Below are 15,674 nucleotides of genomic sequence, written 5' to 3' on the forward strand. Positions count from 1 at the left end.
ACGAAGATCTACCAACAAGTTATAACTTCTTTTCATTTTATTGAAGATCTTTCCATTCTTTTTCAATGCACAATTATTGATATTTTTGCTTTCCTGGTGGGTGTATTTGTTTTCTACTGCTGCTGTAACAAAATACCACAAACTTATTGGTTTAAAGAATATATTATCTCCTTCTGGAGGTCAGAAGTCTGAAATAGGTTTCACTGGGCTAAAATCAAGATATGGGTAAGGCTGAGTCCTTTCCGGAAGCTCTAGGGGAAAATGCACTGTTCCAGCTTCTAGAGCCTGTCTGCATGGCTTGGCACATGGTCTCATTGCTATAGCTTCAAAGCCAGCAAGGTTGGGCCAAGTCCTTTTCACAGTGTCATCTCTTTGGCCCTCTCTTTTCTACCAATTTTGAGGTCAATTAATTAGCAAATTAATTCCATCTGCAATCTTAATTCCCTTTAATGTAGGAACAAGACCTGAGAACTACACAATCTGACTAAATATTAAACCAGGTTGTATTCAGAGTCGGCTGCGTGCTGGAGACACGGGAACCTGGCTGATCTGCACAGGGACGGGCCACGGGGAACCTGAGGAAGATTCCTGCTGAGATAACTAACTACTTCTCTGTGCCTTTAACGCTGCAAACCTATACCACGAAGGGAAAAGATATAAACCCAATTCCTCAGTATTGTTCTCTGACTTTGAGAGGAAACCATGTCTCTGTCTGTGAAGCATTATTCCTTTCCTAATAAACTTTCTTTTTGTCTCTAATTCTGACATGTGCTTGAATTCTTTCCTGCATGGAGTCAAGGGCTCTCTCTTGGTGAGCGCAGGGCTTGAGTCCCCACTCAAGAAGATTCGTCCCCCTCACCCCAGGAAGACCAGGTGCTGTAGGTGTAAAAAATAAAAAATAAGGGATTGTAAACTGACAAGTTCCTTGCAATCTGTGAGGTTAACCAAGGGTTGTTCAGCCATAAAAAAAAAAAAAAAAAAAAAAGAAATTGCCTGCCCCATCCTGCATCACCTCTGTATAAAAAATAACATTCACAGGTTCCAAGAGTTAGAACGTGGACATCTTGGGGTGGGGGGGCATTATTCTGCCTACCACGGTGTTGTAGCCACCAGCCTCCGAAAGACACACGGACCACCAGAACTCAGTGAGTTATAGGAAACACCCTCTTTATTCAGCCAGCTGGGTCTGCCAGGAGTACGCAGACCCCAAATTAAGCAGCCCCAAAATGTAGAGGTACAGGGTTTTTAAGCCCCAAATCCCATTCTTCATTCTGTCTGAACACAAAGGTCTATTTTTCTTCTATTCACTACCTGTCGACCCACAGGTCGGATGTGCAAGCAGGGGTACAGAAGCAGAAAGCTTCTTGTTAGAATGTTATGTTCCTATGGATGACAGCCTATGTTCCCATGGGTGATAGCCAAACAGTAATTTTCCAGCCAGCACATTTCCCACTGGCCTTAGCGGAAAATCAAATCCTTGATTCTTCATGCGGAATTTGCTCATAGCTTCTATTTTGTAATACTAAAAGTCTAATAGAATTAATTTTCTTCCTTATATATGTAAATAAGAAATTGAGGAAACATGGGCTAAAAGTTAACAAGAGGAGGAGGAAGATTAAAGGTCCAGCTACAGCAGATAGAAGGGTTGTTAGCCGTGGTGACCAATTGAACATCCTATGAAACCAGTTATTTGATTTCAGTCTCTGTTTTTCCCTGGCATCTAAATTTCTCTATACTAGTCGTAACCTTTTTCTAATTATTCCAGAGTTATTGGCATAGAAGCAACAGGTTTCGCCTAGAGCCATACATAATCCGTCTTGTTCTAAGAATTATAAATCTAAACCTCTTCTATTCTGAAGGACTACTTCTGCTAGTGAATCGACTTGAAGTTCTAGCCTGCTGAGCTCAGTTAAGTTTAAGGGACTTCCTACCCTGACATAGTAAGGGGGTTTTGGGTTTAGGCACAACCAGCAATCTTGTCCCATGTCTGGGGTGGTCTTATTTAAGACCTTGTGTATTGTCGTTAGCAAAGTTATTAATGCTCCTTCTGGTTTTGGTTGTGGCTGGTCGAATGCCTGGACTAAAGAGGAAGAAAGGAAGAAACAGAGGGTTAGACTTATGTATGCTTGAGTCTTAGTCTTAAGGGCCCGTCTTCCTGAGCTATCTACTCTCGTGCTGGCTTCACGTGGGAGTGATGAATCCATGATGGGATGCCGTCTACTTTAACTGCAGTGGGCGTCGTCAGGTAGACAGTGAAAGGTCCTTTCTATTTGGGTTCTAGTCCTTTGGAAGTGAACTTCCGGATCCACACAGAGTCCCCAGGCTGAAACTGGTGGAGAAGTCCGTCCTCTGGAGCTGAGTGGGCAGCACGAACCCGGGACCAAATCTCCTTCTGTATACTTTGAAGGGCCTGTAAAGACTTAAGTAAGACAAGGTTACGCAGTTTTGCCTTTTTCTCATCTTCTATTTTAGGTACTAAAGGTGGGGGTTTTCCAAAGAAAATTTCAAATGGGGTGAATCCATTAATATATGGAGTACACCTGGCTCGGAGAAGTTCTACCCAGGTCCCACCAGTTTCTAATCCTAACTTGACTAATGTCTCTTTTAGGGTCTGATTCATTCGCTCTACTTGGCCTGAACTTTGGGGCCGGTAGGCACAGTGGAGTTTCCATCGCAAATTTAGATAGCAAGCTAATTGCTGTGATACCTTTGCTACAAAGGCTGGCTCGTCATCCAACTCTAAAGTTCCGGGGAGACCAAATCGAGGGAGAATTTCTTGTCGTAGTTTCTTAGTAACTACTAAGGCAGTTTCTTTCCTGGTAGGGAAGGCCTCTCCCCATCCTGAAAAGCTGTCTATAAAAACAAGTAAATATTTGTAGCCCCCCACAGTCGGGGTTACCTCAGTGAAATTGACTTCCCAGTGGTCCCCCGGATAAGTTCCTCTTTCCCTATACCTAGGTTCTTCTATCTTCCCCTTCTTTGGATTAACTTGGGCACAAGCCGGGCATCGTGAGGCAGTCTCCTCTGCAGTTTTTCTTCCTTCTGGAGCATCTTAGTTCGCCCTACGTGTGTGATCTGGTATAGTTGGTGGAGGAGAGTCCTTCCAAGGGCCTGTGAGAGCCTGATTTTTCCATCTGGGGTTGTCCACCACCCCTGTTGGTTCCTAGTGGCTCCCTTGTCTTGAAAATAGATGTTCTCTTCCGCCGTATAGGTTGGAGACAGAGGCAGTTCTGGGTAAGGGACAACAGTCAGTAGATGTGGTGGGGGCCCCACTGGCCTTGTGGCCGCTGTTCTTGTCTCTGCATTGGCTCGTTGGTTTTCCTCAGCCTCAGGACTATTCCCTTTTTGATGCCCTTTACAAAGAACAATAGCAAGAGCCTTAGGCATCTATATGGCTTCAAGTAAGGCTAAGATCTCCTCCTTGTTCTTAATGTCCTTCCCAGCTGAAGTCAGAAGCCCTCTTTCCTTGTCGATGGCTCCGTGTACATGCGCAGTGGCAAAGGCGTATGGGCTGTCAGTGTATATTGTGACTGCCTTATCCTTTCCCCATCTTAGTGCCTCAGTGAGGGCGACGAGTTCTGCTTTTTGAGCAGAAGTCCTATGGGGAAAAGCTTGTGACCAGATGGTGCCAGTTAGAGTTACGACTGCTGCCCCAGCATACCTCCTTCCTTCCTGCGTGAAGCTGCTCCCGTCCGTGAACAGAACTTCATCGGCCTCAGGCAGAGGGGAGTCTTTGAGGTCTGGCCCCGAGGAACACACAGTGTCAGTGAAATCTGTGCAGTTATGAACGGGGATCTCGGGTCTGGGTCTGGCAACAGATTGGCTAGGTTGATGACAGTAGCTTTGGATTTTAGCCGTATGTTTGGGGTTATCCGGTCCCTCCCTGTTGTTGAACACCTTCTGGGCTATCTCAACAAGTTGGGACAGGTTCATCCCTGCAAAACCTTCTAATTTTCGTAATTTACACCGGATATCAGGGGCTATCTGAGTAGCAAAGGCTATATTAATTGCTTGCTGGTTTTCAGGGGCCTCAGGATCAATGGGGGTGTATACCCGGTATGCCTTGTTCAAGAAACGCTCCAGGGGATTCCTGAGGTCCTTCCCTGTATAACTTCAGTTACCTTAGAAAGATTAGTTGGCTGACGAGCAGCCATCCTAATTCCCCCAATTAGAATCTGGTGGTACCGATCTAATGCTGTTCTCCCTGCCTGAGAATTGTGTCTCCAGTCTGGGCGGGTGGAGGGAAATTCCTCCTCAATCTGTTCCCCTGCTTCCTCAACTTCCCTCCCTCCCGCAGCTATCTTTTGTGTTTTAGTCCGAATGCGTCTGTCTGCGCTCTTCTAAGGTCAAGGGGATAATTAAAAGCTGTTGGCAATCGTCCCAGGTGAGGCAGTGAGTCTGAAAGACACTTTTTCAGAGTCCCATTAATGCCTGGGGTTTCTCAGAGAAAGGCGGATTCTGTGCCTTCCAGTTGTACAGGTTACTAGTCAAGAAAGGCACCTAAACCATAAAGGGCTTGTCTGTGTGATGCCCCTGGGGTGGTGCTTCTCGCAAGGGGAGGTTGGCCAGGGTGGTGGTATTGGCTGGTGTCCCACCCGGAGCAGGAGCAGGAGGCCCATAGGGGTTACCCGCCCGCGTCCGAGGAGGTGAGGCGGTGCTATTTGGCCTCTGTTGTCCTGGATTATAGGGTGGGGGAAGGTCACTGTCCTCTGGCGGAGATTGGAGGACTGAGGGACTGGGCTGTCGTGGAGATTCAGTTGCTGCATGTTTTGGGGTACCCACAACTAAAACTCGTGCCTCCAGAGAAAGGGCACACCAATGGAGCCAAGGAGGGGGGTTCTGAACAAGGTTTAACTATTGATCAATGTAGGGAAACTGATCAGGATGTCCTGGATCTCCTGTGACAAATGTTTGGACAATCTTTCAAACATTTCTCATTAAACCCCTGTCAAAAGAACCCTCAGGAGGCCAGTTTACATCAAAAGACAGCCACTGAACTTTACACAATGTTCTTAGTCTGCCTAGAGAAAACTTTATGCCATAGTTAGCTCCCTCTACAAACCTTTCTTTGAAATGTCGCAGGAGACACTCCAAGGGTGTCTTCTGTGAACTTAGGCTTCCCCCCATCGCTTGCGCACAAAACACAAAACACAAAAAACAGACACTCAGACGAGAACAATTACTGGGGTGTAGGTGGACCCAGAGAGGTCCGCCACCTACTACCTAGATAAGACCAGAGACAATAAACAGAACCCGACAACAGGGCACAGGAGGCGGCGTCCCGCGGCCTGGCCATGGTCCGGAAGATATGACTGCATCCAGTCTCTCCACGGACCCCCAATGACCGGTCAACAGAAAGAGAAAGGTACCTTTTATCCAGATGCCAAGGCCTCGGAGATTCCAGATTCCCGTCGGGACCAGGAGCAAAGAGCGTGTCCTAAAGGTTGCGTCCTTGACGATTGTATTGACCCGTCACAGCATTCAAGGGCCCTGGAACGTCTCAGGTTGGCCACCCCTTTGAGTCCGTAACAGGGACAGCAACTGCTTCAGAGGCCGGTCCGGTCTTAGATCCCAGGGCCACTCCCTGAGATCTCGCTGGAGCCTCCAAATGTTGTAGCCACCAGCCCCCAAAAGACACACGGACCACCAGAACTCAGTGAGTTATAGAAAACGCGCTCTTTATTCAGCCAGCTGGGTCTGCCAGGGGTACGCAGACCCCAAATTAAGCAGCCCCGAAATGTAGAGGTACAGGGTTTTTAAGCCCCAAATCCTATTCTTCATTCTGTCTGAACACAAAGAACTATTTTTCTTCTATTCACCACCTGTCGACCCAGAGGTCAGGTGTGCAAGCGGGGGTACAGAAGCAGAAAGCTTGTGTTAGAATGTTATGTTCCTATGGGTGACAGCCTATGTTCCCATGGGCAATAGCCAAATAGTAATTTTCCAGCCAGCACAACGGTAAGGATTGGCTTTTGTTTCCCTTTTTAATGGTTGGGGTGTGGGAGGCAACATCTAAGTGCACAGGCCCCGGGCTCCTTATTCTCCTTTCCAGCCCGGATACCCACCAGCTGTGTGATCTAGGACAGGAATTTCACCTTTCTGTGCCTCAGTTTCCTCATCCATAAACTTGTAGGGTTGTTATGAAGGTTAAATGAATTAATCTATGTAAACCATTCAGGAGAGTATCTGGTACAGACCAAGTACTTGATAAAGATGACTTGTATGGGTGTTCAAAATGAGATATCCCAATATGTGCTTCAGTGGTATGTGAATTATTTTGAGCTAAAGGCAATTTTAGCTTCAGGTTCAAGAGAAGCTTCTGCCCTTCCCTTTGACTACTTAGAAGAACTTGAATTAGGGGCCTTTCTTATAATAGGAGATTAAGGGCAATAATCTTTTTTTGACCTACCTATATGGCTAGGCAAACTTTTATTTACTAAACATCTGCTCTTCTTATCTACCTGCAATGACCTTTTGAAGCCCCCCGAGGTGCAATACCTCGTTCCTAGCTCAGGACGTCTTCTATACCTCAGTTCCCCTATCTCTGAATCTCTCCTGCTTGTGGGCTCTCTGACTCTCTCAGGTATGCAGGATACCTTGTATGTATTAAATTTGGTTATTTCCGTTGCTAATGTCGCATATCTATTTAATTATTAGACCAGCCAGAAGAACCTTGAAGGGAGAAGGAAGTTGTTCTTCCCCCACAGCTGTGATTATACATGTATATACAATTTAAAAAAATATATGAGTTTGTTTCCTCCTTTTTTCACATATATAGTATGATCATGTTCCCATATGATTGCAATTTTCATTTTTAATGCATGCATAAAATCTCATTAAATGAATGTTTCCATATTTTATTGAACCATTGCCTACTGTGTTGTATACCTGGATTATTTATAGTCTTTTACTATCTTGCAAATGTTTCAGGACACATCTGCCACGTTCCTGGTTATGTACCTCAGAAGTAGAATCATAGGGTCAAAGGAGAAATATATTTTGAAGGCTTTTGGAATCTTCTGCTAAATTTCATTTTAAAAGATTTGCATCAATGTGGAGCTGCCCTGGCAGGCCTGGGTGGGGGCCATTCTAGATAAAGGACCAAAGGCTCAGAGAGCTCAGGGCACCTTAGGGGGACTGGGTAGAAGGTCTGTTTATTGGTCATGAAGTGTGGATGAGCAAAGGGTGGGCAGTTAGGCTGGAGAGTGAGGCTGGTCCAAACTTTGAAGAGTCATGTTTGATTCACCAGTGACTGGCAGATTTTTAAGCAAGTTTATGGCTGACTGAGGTCTGTGCTCCAGGAGGATGAATCTGTTGAAATGGGATAAATCAGGGAAATGCTAAATGGAAGTGGGGAGCCCAGTGAAGAGGCTCTTTTTAGAAGCCAGGCAAGAGAGGAGGAGACTTGAATTAGGTAAGGCAGGAAGAAGGGAGGAGTAGAGTCCGGGGAGGAGAGGACAAGAGCAGGTATTTCCAGCAAAGAAAGGTGGGACGTGAGGGAGGTAAGAGTCAAAGAGGCCTTGCTAGAAGTTTTCACCTTGGTTATTGGCAAGATTCAAGAACCAGTGACAGAAATAAAGAAGTTGGGAGAAAAAAAAATAAGATTTTGGGGAAGGAGATTCAGTTGAGATAACTGAGTTTGAGGGGCCTGAGGGCAGGTGCAGGTGTCCTGTAAGTGGCATGATATATAGATTGTGAATAAGCCTGGCACTGGAAGTATAGGTGTGGGGCCGTGTTAGTTCTAGTCCAGTATCCACAGATCCACTCAGCTCTCCCCTTGCGCTGCACCGAATTAAGCCTTGCAGGCTGCATTTCTTAGTCTTCCTTGTTACTGCTTTCTTTTAGCCAATGGAAGGCACCTGCGGGGACATGGAGCAGGGGAGAAGGGGAGAAGGGGAGAGGTAGAGTATTTTATCATCTCTCTGTCTGCCTCAGGTAGCATCTTTAGCAATGGCTATGTCTCCCCGATGGCTCCAGGTCCTGCCCAGGAACCTGGGCTCTGGTAAACCTGCCTCCTGCCCTTCTATCAATGTGTAACCAATTCCCTGAATTAATTTCTTCCATTTTAAATACTTAGTACTGTCTCCTGCTTTCCTGGTTGGACAATGACTAATCCAGAAGCCGTCTGCATTGATGCATTAAGCAAGGGGTATGGAAGAGGTGTCAAATAAGAGAGAGGAGATTGAAGGTCAGAATGCTGGGAGACGTAGATGTAGAAAGTGGTGGAGAAAGGGGACGCCAAAAAAGGACAGAGGAGAAAAAGAATCCAGGGTGGAAACCAGCAGAGTAAAGTGCTCCAGAAGCCAAGGAAGGAGAAAGTCTTAAGTGGAGCAGTGCACTTCCAGAGAAGGCAGAAGAATGAAGATGGAGGACAAGCCTTTTGGCTGGGAAATTAGGTAGTGATGTCCTTAGAGGCGGAGCCTCAATGGAGGGAGGTTGCAGAGACATATTAAGTGTAGGGCAGAGAGTGAGGTTTGTGGGGGTGTGTGTGTGTGGGAGGGGGGTGGAGGATGGGGCAAGAATAAGACTTATTTCCTTAGCAAATACTTGTTGAACACCTTGGGTAATGGTATGGGCTAGGCCTCGGGTACCAGGCATGTAAGGATGAAGAAAGCATCATTACTGTCCTTAAAACATTTTCAGTCTAATGAGGGAAATAAGCAAGTAACCAGAAACTTAAAGCACACTGTAGTAAGTGTTCTGACCTAAGAGCAGAGGAGAAAGTCCTAACCCAGCAGTGGGGAGAAGTATCATGGAGGACTTCCCGGAGAAGATACCATTGGGTTGTGAGAGATGAGTAGGAGTTAAACAGGTGAAGTGGAGAGAAACGGGAGGAAAAGAGCATTCTGGATGGAGGGAACCTCATGAGAAAAGCACAGAGGCAAGAAACATCACTGTGTGTCTGGGGAAACCACTGCACTGCTAAAGCAGAAATTGTGTAGGAGGAGATGGTAGGAGATGAGACTGGGAAATAATCGCAGCCACATAATGAACTAGAAACACTGAACAAACCTCTCAATGAAAACAACATTAGTGCTGGATAAAATAAAAATAATCTCCTAAAGTGTATCTCAAAGCTAATATAACAGTAAAGAATCCACAAGACCGAAAAATGACATGAAAGCAGGAGCCCTGTGAGGGAAGTAATTGTCAAGGCTGACTTTTGCCTGGGGGAATTTTACCAAACCCTGGAGACACGGAGCTTCCACTCTGATGGCTGTACAGGTTATGGTGACAAGAGATAAAGCCTAGGACTCCCTCCAAAGTGGGGATTCTAGGAAGAAACACCTTCATAAAGTGGTACTACAAAGGCTACACTCTCAGGAAGGGTTAAAAAGAAATAAACACACTTGCCTGTTTTGATATTAGCACTTGGTGGGAGAAAAACATTCCTCTGAAAATGAATAACCACAGACTGTTCCTCATATAGGTATTCGGTCCAAATTCATATGGTCTGGACCGTCCCCAAACTCTAAATGGTGGAATTTAGTTTAAAGTAGTCTCCTGTAGGTGGCGTCCTAAGGTGATGAGTGGAAGCAAAAATAAGTCTTCTCAAGGGGAACATAGCCTCATATGGACCTTAAAGAATTCCCAGGCAAAGTTTCAAGGAAAATGAATAGCTCATCATCAACAGTCCCAAAACTCATAGGAAAACAAGGCACCATGAGTGAAAACTGACAGAAAGAGTAAACAGTAGACTTAGACCCACAAAGTCTTTAGAATTCAAAATTATCAGACATAGACTCATATGTTTAATATGTTTCAAAAAATAAAAAAGTAGCTTGAAAATATGAACAAACAATAGTAGACTATACGGAATGACCAAGCAGATTTCAAGAGCCAAAAAGAACTTCGAGAAATGAAAAATGGAATTAAAATTTAAAACTCAATGGGAGGATTTAACATTAGACACAGCCGATTAGAGAATTAGATGAGATCTAATAATGTTCTCCAGAAATTTGCATAGAGAAACAAAAACAAAAAAGAGATAGAAATATGAAAGAAATTAAGACAGAGAGAAGAGTAACCTGCATCTAATCAGAGCTGCAGGAGAAAAGCAAAGAAAGAATGAGAAAAAGGCAGTAATTTTGGAAAATTTTCAAAATTATTGATGAACACCATTACCCAGATTTAAGAATCAAAATGACTCTCAAGTACCAAAAAAAAAAAAAAAAGAAAGAAAGAAAAGAAAGAAATCCATAACTACATACGTCATAATAAAATTTCAGAACACCAAAGTACAAGATATTAGAAGCAGCCAGAAAAAATAGATTGATCACCAAAAAGCTGGCAACAGCTTCAATGGGAGCTAGAGGAAATGGAACATTAACTTTAATGTGCTAAAATAAAATAACAGACACCCTACCATCCTACAGGCAGTGAAAATATTTTCAAGCATGAGGATGAAATAAAGATTTTTTTTTTTTCAAATAAAAACTAAAAGAGCTTACTACTAACAAGCTCTTATTAAGGAATATATAAAAGCTATTCTTCAGGCACAAGGAAATGGATCACGGGTGGAAAGTCTGACGTTTAATTTAAAAAATGGTCAGCCAATATACTGATAAGATATTGATTAAATCTAAATAAATATTGATTACATAAAACAATAATGTCTAATCGAAAGGGTTTAAAAAACAGAACAAGAATAAAATAAAGAATAATAGTAATGAATAAGATGGGAGGTGGCTGATTGGAGTTAGACTCTTCTACTCTCTTTGTGTTTTTTTACTTTTTGATTTTTCTGAAGGAGGATAACAATATTACTTTAGACTTTGCTATATAAGATATGCATGTTAAAATGGCTAGAGTTACATAGAATATGTAACTTTATATCAAATAGAAAAGGAAACAAAAAGTGAGAGAAGGAAACAAAAAGTGAGAGAAGGAAGGCAAACTCAATAATCCTAAAGAAAGTAAGAAAGGAGAAAAATAGGATAAAAATTAAAAAGGAGAGAGACTACTTCTGGTAATAGCAAAGTAGCTCCTATCAGAGCAATCCTCCTAGAGATATTATGAATTCTGAGCAAAATATATAAAACAACTACCTGAAGTTTCTGGAAAGATATCAAAAACGAGAGGGGAGCAGACATTTAAGAAGGAACAGCTACCACATGCAAAAATATGTAAAATCTCAGACATAACATTAAACCTAAAAGCCAAAAACAAAGGAGTATTGCTGTATAATTCTGCGTATATTAAGTCAAAAGCAGGCAAACCTAAGGGGTGATGTTTGAAGTCCGTACCACGGTTACCCTCTGTGGGGAGATGGGGTCCTGGCAATGTTCTATTTTCTAGGTCTGAGAGCCAGTTACATGGGAATGCTAGCTTGGTGAAAACTCATCAAAATTGACATGATATATGCAAATTTCTGTATGTATATCATGCTTCAGTATACATTTTAAAAATCGAAAAGGGAGCAGAAACAAGGTGGACAAGCAGGTAGGGGAAGACTGTGAAGGGGCCTCAATGCCAGACTAATGAACTTGGACATGACCCTGCAGGCAGTGGAGACACTGAAGGTGTTATGGGGGAAGCGAGCTGTCAGGGATGCTCCCTTGCTGCAGGATGGAGGCGGCTAGCAGGGAGGAGAGCCTGCCTTGTGGGGCATTTCTGAGAAGAGTGGCCAGAGCCCGGCCGTCCAATGACAAGGACTCGAGTCAGGAGAGGTGTGGGGCTGGGGAGACAGAAGAAGAGGCTTGGAGGTAAAACTGGAAGGACTCGGTGGTTAATCAGACACATGAGGCCAAGCGAGGAGAGGGAAGAGTTTAAAAGGGTTTGGGGAGAGGCTTGTCATGGCTTCTAAAGAGTGAGTGAAGGGCTGCTGGGAGAAGAAGTGAATTTAAGGGGAGAATTTTTGCTTAGAGAGAGAAAACAGCTATCTTTGTAGGCCCTGGGGAAGAAACAAGTAGAGGAAGAACCTGGATGCTACAGGCCCCTGAAGCAGTAGGAGGGAGCAGGGGTGAAGGGCCATGAGCGGGCAAGGCATATCTGAGGTGGACAGGAGGAAATTCGCTGCTGTGGATGAAAAAATGGGCTCTATGAGAAGTAACCTCACAGGGCGATCTGATCCTGTAAATTCCTAACTGGGCAGGTCATGGTGGGTAGTACTGCCCCAAGCATATAACTTGAGTAAAAGTTTTATCTTTGCCTTAAAGGAACCCTGTTTCAGTGCATCTAGGTTAACACACCTTTAAAATGCCTCTTCTTAGACCCCTCCTTCTAATTTTTGAACCACCCTCTCAGACCCCTCCTTCTAAGACGTAACCACCCTGGAGAGCAAATAATCTTAACTATTCTAGAATCCATCCCTACCTTGCTTTCTCTAATCTTCCTTACATCCCCTCCTTAATTTCAAATGTATGAAAGAAACTGCAAAATTGATATTCTCTGGAGCATTTGAAATCTAGTTCCCTGGTGTCTGTCATCAGTTTTGGCTCAAATAAACTCTTATAAAAATTCTCTGCAGGTTTGGATGTTTTGGATGTCAACACTGTCAAGTGCTAAGATGCCCAGTGGTAGGAACTGCGTGTGATGAAGCGGATTTCTGGGCCCCATAGTTTAGAATATTACATGATGGACACAGACCATTCTGAGATTTCCTGACCTGGGTAAACAGGATTACAGTTTAGTGCACAGTTTCTTTGTTGTTTTGGAGGTGGTGCTCAATGATGTTTTCTGTCTAGTCACTTGTAATGTTAATTAGTTTAGTCATTGTTAATCCTTAAAAAGTCTTTCTTTAGAAAGGTGGTGGTGTCTTCATTTTCTTATCATAGAATCTAGGTTTCACTTCTGGGTCTCCTGGCTCTCCCTCATTCCCATCCTGCTCCATCCACACTGTTATCCCTGCTTGGTGCAGGGAGGCAGGGTAGAGTAAGGAAGAGATAAGGCACTTAGGCAGGATCCTAGCTCGTGACCTTGGGCCAGTTTTTCTCTCTTTCTGAGTCTCAGTTACCTCATCTGATTGCAAAGCTCTTTGCACATACATCATTACACACAAGACTCTATTTCAGGTCAGCTGCATCTTAAATTGCGATGCCCCTCAGAACCAGGCTGTCATCCTGAGACAAACAGTTAAAGTGCTTCTTCCTACTGTGTGGGACAAGCAGGGGCCTCATTGGCTGGGAACTCCTGAGTCATGGTGACCTCACAAAGACTAAAACATTGGCCTGGGCTGGGGGGAGCCTAGGTAAGCTGAAGGGTGGCTCTGAGAAAGTCCCAGGGGTGGGGGCAGTTACCACCTTGACTCCAGCCCCCTGGGTAAAAGTCTCTCCCCTTTGGCTATAATTCCACAGTTAGAACTTCATACCTTTGGCTTAAAGCTGAATTTTCTGTTACCATGTGGATGCCACAGGTGGAGGTAACACACTGAACTTTATATCAGCAGCTCAAGGCTCATGGAGAAAGAGCTTAGGCTATCAAGTTCTGAGAGTGTGGTAGGTAAGAATTGGGGGAAGACGAGGGAGAAAGTGTGAGAAGACCCAGGGAGAGGGTATCAAGGGAAAGAGGCAGACAACTTGGAAGCCAGACTTGGTTTTTTTCTCAAGTCTCCCCACCCTACACTTGCCCAGGGGGAAGAAGGGATGGTGAGAATGAACATTTTTTGAGAGCCGACTGGGGGCCAGGCTCTGGGATCATCACTATCTATTTTATTCCCTACGGTAATCATCTGGACTGAATATTAAGGTTGATACTCAGTGTGGTGAGGCTACCTGCCCAGGCTAACACAGCTGGTGGGAAACAGAACATGTTTTGGATTCAGGACTATCTGACTCCAAAGCCCTGGATTTGTGCATTATAACTGGGCACCAAGAGAGTTGTGTTGCTTTCATTTATTTTTTCTTTTAGGATAGAGGCCTAAAAGTGGCAGAGAGAATGGGAAATAGGAAATGGGAAGACATAGCTTCACTGAGAGATTCATGCCTTTGGAGTCTTTGGGATATTGTGGGGGACAACCTGGATTTGAATCCTACCTCTGCCACTTGCTAGAGGCTTTCTAAATCATTTTAGATCTCTGAACAGTCTGAATTAACATGCCAGTAAATAAGGACAACGATACCTGTCTTGAAGAGTTGTCATTCATTCATTCAGTCATTCATTCCCTTATTCAATGAGTGCTTTCTGAACCTTCCCTTTGTGCTAGGCACTGTACTATGTGCTGGGAAAACGGGTAACAAAACAGCCAGACACTCACCAAGCTCATTTTCTGGAGTAGAGACATATAAGTAAACAAAGCAATCCTCTGATACAGAGTGATCACATGAGGAAGGTGCCTTGCTCACATTTGAGGGTCCTAGGAAGACTTCTTGGAGGAAGAGTCTCCTAAGCTGGCATCTAAAATGTGACTATATGTTAGCCAGGGGAAGTGATGGAGGTTAGGTGGTAGTCCTGGGGAAGCTTATAGGTAGAAGGAAGAGTATTTGCAAAGTCCCCAAGTCAAGAAGGAGGCCAATACATTCGAGGCGTTGGGAGAAGTTGAGAATGGTTTGAGCATGAAATACAACTTGATTAAGAGTGGCTCAAGGATTGGACTAGGGAAAGGGATGAATGTAGCTGGAGAGATGGAGAGGCCTGTGGGCAGAGGGTTTTGGCAAAAGAAACCCAGATATCAAACTACAAGATCAGGTGTCTCCACCAGTGGGCCTGCCCAACAGCTACTTGATAATCACTGTGGTGGGGAGGGGAGATAGGGGAAGAGTTTGATAAAAAGGCTGAGTCCTGAGTCCCCTCAGAGCTACATAATAGTTTCTGAGAGTGCAGCGTAGGAATCTTTTTAAAAATATAAGCTCTACCCGCATCCCAGAATCTGAAAACCCATGAGAAGTCACAGAGGGAGTCTGAGAGAGAATGGCCTGATGGAATTTGCATGCATTTTCTCTTCATCTGAGATTATCTATATTTCCTCTTCATTCCTGAAGGATAGCCTTGACAATTTGTGGATGACAGTTCTTTTATTTTAGCACTCAAAAAATGTGTAGCACTTCTTTCTGGCCTCATGATTTTCGGTGAATCCACTCTCATTCTAATTGATATTTCCCTATAGGTAATGCTCTTTTGCTGCTTTTACAATTTTTTTTTCTTTTGTTTTTAGTTTCCAAAAGTTTAATCACGAGTTTTAGGATGGATTTCTTTGATTTATCCAATTTGGGATTTTCTCAGCTTCCTGAGTCTGTATGTTTACATCTTTCACTAAGTTTGGGACGTTTTCAGCCATTACTTCTTTGAATTTTTTTTCAGTAGTCTTTCTTTTCACCTTCTAAAATTCTGATGATAAAACTATTAGGTATTTTGTTTTGTCCCACAGATCCCTGAGACTCTGTTTATTTTTTTTTTCCAGCCTATTTTCTCTCTGTTGTTGAAATTAAGTAAATTTTATTGATCTGTCCTTAAGTTCACTGATTTTTAAAAATTTCAGTTATTATGCTTTTAAGTTAACTTCTATTTTAATTCCAGTTATTGTATTTTTAAATATTTATTTATTGAGGTTTTCTATTTTTCTTTTGTTCTAGGAAGATTCGTAATTGCTTTTTGAAGCATCTTTATGATAACTATTTTAAAATCGCAAATTCTGACATCTGATTCATCTCAGTGTTGGCATCAGTTGATTGTCTTTTCTCAAGATAAGATTTTCTTAGTTTTTGGTCTGATGAGTGATTTTTGATTATATCTTTGGC

At 43.5% G+C, this 15,674-nt stretch overlaps 1 protein-coding gene across 1 annotated transcript in view; it reads left to right on the forward strand.

Moving 5' to 3' along the window:
• Positions 1-13,232: 13,232 nt before the first annotated feature.
• MROH7 (maestro heat like repeat family member 7) overlaps positions 13,233-15,674 on the forward strand; it is a 48,839-nt gene continuing 46,397 nt past the window's right edge. The window contains exon 1 of the mRNA XM_039883187.1: positions 13,233-13,360. The gene's annotated coding sequence lies outside the window, so the exon portion shown is untranslated. The remainder of the gene's footprint in view (positions 13,361-15,674) is intronic.

This window comes from Pteropus medius, unplaced genomic scaffold (assembly GCF_902729225.1).
Source record: "Pteropus medius unplaced genomic scaffold, Ma_sr-lr_union100, whole genome shotgun sequence".
In the NCBI taxonomy this organism is placed as follows: Eukaryota; Metazoa; Chordata; class Mammalia; order Chiroptera; family Pteropodidae; genus Pteropus; species Pteropus medius.